We start from the raw sequence: 6,189 nt of genomic DNA, 5'->3' as shown, positions 1-6,189 counted from the left end.
AACAGAGAAGAGGTGATAGGGGGAGTTCAAACTGCAGGAAACATGGGTGAGAGTAACCATGTTATACTACAATTCAACATAACGCAAGTACAAACAGCAGAACACAAGAGCTGATTTTGATAAACTCAGAGAGAACTTGGGAAAATTTATATATCTGGAGGTGTCTGTAATATGGTAAATGATTTAGCTTTACTAGATAAATGGTCAAAGCAATGGAAACTGCGGTATAATGTTTCCAAATGTAAAATAATGCACTTATTTTTCATGTTTTCACGTCTCAAAATGGGTGAGCAGTGTGGTCGGGCAGTAGGAAAAGCAAGTAGGATGCTCGGCTGCATAGCTAGAGGTATAACAAGCAGGAAGAGGGAGATTGTGATCCCCTTATATAGAGCGCTGGTGAGACCACATTTGGAATACTGTGTTCAGTTCTGGAGACCTCACCTACAAAAAGATATGGACAAAATTGAACGGGTCCAAAGACAGGCTACAAGAATGGTGGAAGGTCTTAAGCATAAAATGTATCAGGAAAGACTTAATGAACTCAGTCTGTATAGTCTGGAGGACAGAAGGAAAAGGGGGGACATGATCGAAACATTTAAATATGTCAAAGGGTTAAATAAGGTTCAGGAGGGAAATGTTTTTAAGAGGAAAGTGAACACAAGAACAAGGGGACACAATCTGAAGTTAGTTGGGGGAAAGATCAAAAGCAACATGAGAAAATATTATTTTACTGAAAAAGTAGTAGATCCATGGAACAAACTTCCAGCAGACATGGTAGATAAATCCACAGTAACTGAATTTAAACATGCCTGGGATAAACATAGATCCATCCTGTTGCGAGTCAGTCTGAGGCTCCTCAGGGAACAGCCGGAACTCTGCCGGCTCCATGCTCAGAGGGGGAGGATGAGGAACAGGAGGAGGAGGGAGACCAGGCAGACGGAGAAGAGGAACAGGAGGAGAAGGGAGAACAGCCTGGGACCCCCGGGGGGGAGCTCTCCCCAGCGAGTAGCCTGGAGTCATTAGATGAGAACACATAAGCCATCATCGATATGAGGCAGAGAAGAGCAACACAAAGAAGGGGGCAATTAGCCAGGTATTTTCATCCCTAATAGGCAACAGCTGGGTTTGGGTGTGGTTCTCCTCAGAAAGGTTGAAAAGGCAGGCCCGCCCTTCCTGTATTGTGGAGAGTTGTCTTTTGGGAGTCCTGTGACCTTGCTTCGATCCTTGGTGTCTGTGATTCTGGCTTGTGGCCTCGAAGGCTGAAAACTTGGGGGAGGCGTGAGCTTTATTATCTACAGTGGTGTGTGTGCCAGCAAGAAGCTTGTTGTATTGTCTGGCCGTCGTGACTCTTCTGTGAAGCTTCATCGCATTCCAGTTTGTAAGAACAGTTTTTGTTATCAGTGTTTGTTTTTCAAAGATATTAAATGACTTTGCTTTTTACCAGTGTGTCTGGATACTCTGTTTAGTTGGTGTGACGTCTGGGGGAACCCAGAAAGAACACATCCTAAGATAAAATACAGGAAATAGTATAAGGGCAGACTAGATGAATCATTTTATTGTTCATGTTTTCATGTCTCAAAATGGGTGAACAATTCAGCAAGGCGGTAGGGAAAGCAAGTAGGATGCTTGGCTGCATAGCTAGAGGTATAACAAGCAGGAAGAGGGAGATTGTGATCCCCTTATATAGAGCGCTGGTGAGACCACATTTGGAATACTGTGTTCAATTCTGGAGACCTCACCTAGAAAAAGATATTGACAAAATTGAACGGGTCCAAAGACGGGCTACAAGAATCAGGAAAGTATCAGGAAAGACTTCATGAACTCCATCTGTAGAGTCTGGAGGACAGAAGGAAAAGGGGGGACATGATCGAAACATTTAAATATGTCAAAGGGTTAAATAAGGTCCAGGAGGGAAGTGTTTTTAATAGGAAAGTGAACACAAGAACAAGGGGACACAATCTGAAGTTAGTTGGGGGAAAGATCAAAAGAAACATGAGAAAATATTATTTTACTGAAAGAGTAGTAGATCCTTGAAACAAACTTCCAGCAGACGTGGTTGATAAATCCACAGTAACTGAATTTAAACATGCCTGGGATAAACATAGATCCATTCTAAGAAAAATACAGAAAATAATATAAGGGCAGACTAGTTGGACCAGGAGGTCTCTTTCTGCCGTCAGTCTTCTATGTTTATATGATCGCAGAGGTGGTTGATGTAGAGCAGTGTTTCCCAACCTTTTTTGAGCCGCGGCACATTATTCATGTTTTCAAAATTCTGGGGAACACTGAAGGGGGGGCGGGGGGGCTAAAGAAAAGTTTGGACCAAAAAAATATCTCTTCCTCCATTTCACTCTATTTCTCCTTCCCTCTTTCTCTCTCTTCCTTCCTTCCCTTCTTTCTCTCCATCCCTCTTTCTTTCTTTCTTCCTCTCTTTTTTGCTCTCTTTCTCTCTCCCTCCTTCCCTCCCTCTATGTCTTTCCCTCTCCCTCCTTCCCCCCTTTCTTTCTCTCTCTCTCTTGCTTTCTTTCCCTCTCTTTCTGTTGCTTTCTTTCTCTCATTCTCTCTCCCCTCCTTTTTCTCTCTCTCTCTTTCTCTCTCATTCACCACACCAGCAACAGAGAGAAAAAGAAAGAGCGAGAGAGAGCCGGAGAGAGAGTGGAGTGCGCAGCAGCCATCAGCCTCCTCGCCCTCCCAGACATCCCCAGCGCCCGGCCTCGCGCCGCCTCCCGTTGGCCCGGCCGAAAGCCACACAGTCCCGGACTCCCGGATTGCTCACTTCTCCGGCCAGCGCGGCGCTTTCCTGGGCAGATGGCTTTGCTGACCGGAGAAACGAGCGATCCGGGAGTCCGGGACTGTGTGGCTTTGCGCCATGAAGAGAAAACGGTAGCAGGGAAAAGTCGGCCGTTTTCTCTTCATGACGCAAAGCCACACAGTCCCGGACTCCCAGATAGCTCGCCCCAAGGCAGGAGGCAGCGGAGGAGAGTGGGCGGATCGGGCGGGCAATGGGGCAGGGCGGAGAAGCCAGGGGCGCGTTGGACTGGAGGCACTGTGGGGAGGCAGGGGCAGGGAGGTGCGGCAGTAGGAGTAAAGGGAGCCGCGGCTGCCCCTGCCTCCCCACGGTGCCTCCGGCCAAATGCGCCCCTGGCTTCTCCGCCCTGCCCCATTGCCCGCCCGATCCGCCCACTCTCCTCCGCCACCTCTCGCCGCAGCATACCTGACGGTGTGCCGTGGCACACCGGTTGGGAAACGCTGATGTAGAGTATGAAAAGAGTAGGTCCTAGTACGCTGCCTTGGGGAGTGCCACTTTTAACAGGGACAGGAGTGGAAATGGCCCTTCCAATTTTGGCAACTTGTTGCCTCTTGTCTGTCCCGTATCTAACAAAATTAAAGTCAATGTAGAAAAAAAATAAAGTCCTACACTTAAGACATTTAATGTATATATATATACAGTGTTCCCTCGATTTTCGCGGGGGATGCGTTCCGAGACCGCCCACGAAAATAGAATTTCCGCGAAGTAGAGATGCGGAAGTAAATACACTATTTTTGGCTATGAACAGTGTCACAAGCCTTCCCTTAACACTTTAAACCCCTAAATTACAATTTCCCAATTCCCTTAGCAACCATTTAGATTATTACTCACCATATTTATTTATTAAAGTTTATTTTAAAAAATATTTATTAAAGGCGGACGAAAGTTTGGCGATGACATACGATGTCATCAGGCAGGAAAAATCGTGGTATAGGGGAGAAAATCGCAAAGTGTTTTTTAATTCATATTTTTGAAAAACCGTGGTATAGCCGTTTCGCGAAGTTCGAACCCGCGAAAATCGAGGGAACACTGTATATAAAAACTGGGTGAAATCAAACTTAATAGCAATGGCTGAGAGGGATCTTGGAGTGCTGGTGGACAACCAGCTAAACATGAGCCAGCAGTGGGCAGCAGCTGGAGGAATACAATCTAGATCAAGTGAAGTGTTAATGCCACTTTATAAGGCCTTGGTAAGACCATGCTTGGAATACTACAATCAGTCTTGGAAACCACACTACAAAAATAATGTTTAGACTTTAGAAAAAGTGCAGAGAAGACCAACCAGGATGATCAGGGGACCAGAGACTAAAACATATGAAGAATGATTGCAGGAACTGGGCATGGACAGTCTAGTGAAGAGAAGGACCAGAGGAGACATCCTAGCAGTGTTGCAATATTTGAGGGGCTGCCACAGAGAGGACAGAGCCAAGCTGTTCTCCAAAGTACCTGAAGGACAGACAAGGAATACAGTGTTCCCTCAATTTTTGCGGGGGATGCGTTCCGAGACTGCCCGCAAAAATCGAATTTCCGCGAAGTAGAGATGCGGAAGTAAATACACTATTTTTGGCTATGAACAGTATCCCAAGCCTTCCCTTAACACTTTCAACCCATAAATTGCAATTTCCCATTCCCTTAGCAACCATTTAGATTATTACTCCCCATGTTTATTTATTAAAGGTTATTAAAAAAAATATTTATTAAAGGTGGACAAAAGTTTGGTGATGACATATGATGTCATCGGGTGGGAAAAACCGTGGTATAGGGGAAAAAACTACAAAGTATTTTTTAATTAATATTTTTGAAAAACCGTGGTGTAGACTTTTCGCGAAGTTCGAACCCGCGAAAATCTAGGAAACACTGTAATGGATGAAAATTGATCAAGGAGAGATTCAATCTAGAAATAAGGAGAAATTTTTTGACAGTGAGAACAATCAACCAATGGAACAGAAGTTGCCCTCGGACGTGGTATATATTTATTTATTTATTTATTTATTTATTTATTTATTTATTAGATTTGTATGCCACCTCTTTCCATAGACTCGGGGCGACTCACAACATAATAAAAGAATTCATAACAAATCTAATAATTTACAATTTAAAATTTAAAGTAGTTAAGAAAACCCCATTATTAAGCAGACATACATACAAACATACCATACATAAATAGGCCCAGGGGAGATATCTCAATTCATTTTCATTTCATTTCATTTATTGGATTTATATGCCGCCCCTCTCCGAAAACTCGCCTGACGACAAAGGTGGGTTTTGAGGAGTTTACGAAAGGCGAGGAGGGTAGGGGCAGTTCTAATCTCTGGGGGGAGCTGGTTCCAGAGAGTCAGGGCCGCCACAGAGAAGGCTCTTCCCCTGGGGCCTGCCAACCAACATTGTTTAGTTGACGGGACCCGGAGAAGGCCAACTCTGTGGGACCTAATCGGTCGCTGGGATTCGTGCAGCAGAAGGCGGACTGCTATTTGTCAAAAATGGCATAGGGTCGTCTGCCTAAGCAGGGGGTTGGGCTAGATGACCTACAAGGTCCCTTCCAACTCTGTTAAACTATAAACTGTAAAGGCTCAGTAGGCTTGTGGAGGATTATATATTACAAGAAGTATTTAGATTAGATTAGATTAGATTAGATTTATTGGATTTATATGCCGCCCCTCTCCACAAACTCGGGGCGGCTCACAACAACAATAAAACAGTACATAATAACAAATCCAATGCCCACCAATCTAATTAGAGTTTAAAATTAATAAATTCATAAAACAATCCCAATGTATATAAAAACAGACACACAGTCAATCAATCAATGGCAAAACAACATGGGCAAGGGGGAGATGCTTAGTTCCCCCATGCCTGACGGCAGAGGTGGGTCTTAAGGAGTTTATGAAAGGCAGGGAGGGTGGGGGAAATCCTAATCTCAGGGGGGAGCTGGTTCCAGAGGGTCGGGGCCCCCACAGAGAAGGCTCTTTGTTGTTGCTGTTGATTATAATAACACTTTTTTTACAATAGGGATTCTTTCGGTAGTTTTAATGACATAAAATTGATTTTCAACTTTCAACTGGTCAACAAGAATTATCAGCGCCTGCACAACCTCACACTTGGCTACAATATCCATGACAACCTTTTGAGCACTTTCCACACTTCAGATATCTTGTTGGACATTCTCTCTACGGGAGAAGCAAATGTTCCCAACTATGGCTGTGGAAGGAAGGACAACCTTCTGGCTCTTCTTGATGCAGCTTACTGGGATAGTTCCATCCAGATGTCAACATTAGTAGGCACGTACAAAGTCCCACAGGTTTGTGTGTGGTTTTTTTGCCATCTGGTAAAGTGAGGAGTGAGTGGTGGGTGATCCATACATGCAATCATGTCTTCTCCAT

Source organism: Erythrolamprus reginae, unplaced genomic scaffold (genome assembly GCF_031021105.1).
Source record: "Erythrolamprus reginae isolate rEryReg1 unplaced genomic scaffold, rEryReg1.hap1 H_33, whole genome shotgun sequence".
Taxonomy (NCBI): Eukaryota; Metazoa; Chordata; class Lepidosauria; order Squamata; family Dipsadidae; genus Erythrolamprus; species Erythrolamprus reginae.
Note: the sequence above shows the minus strand (reverse complement) of the source record.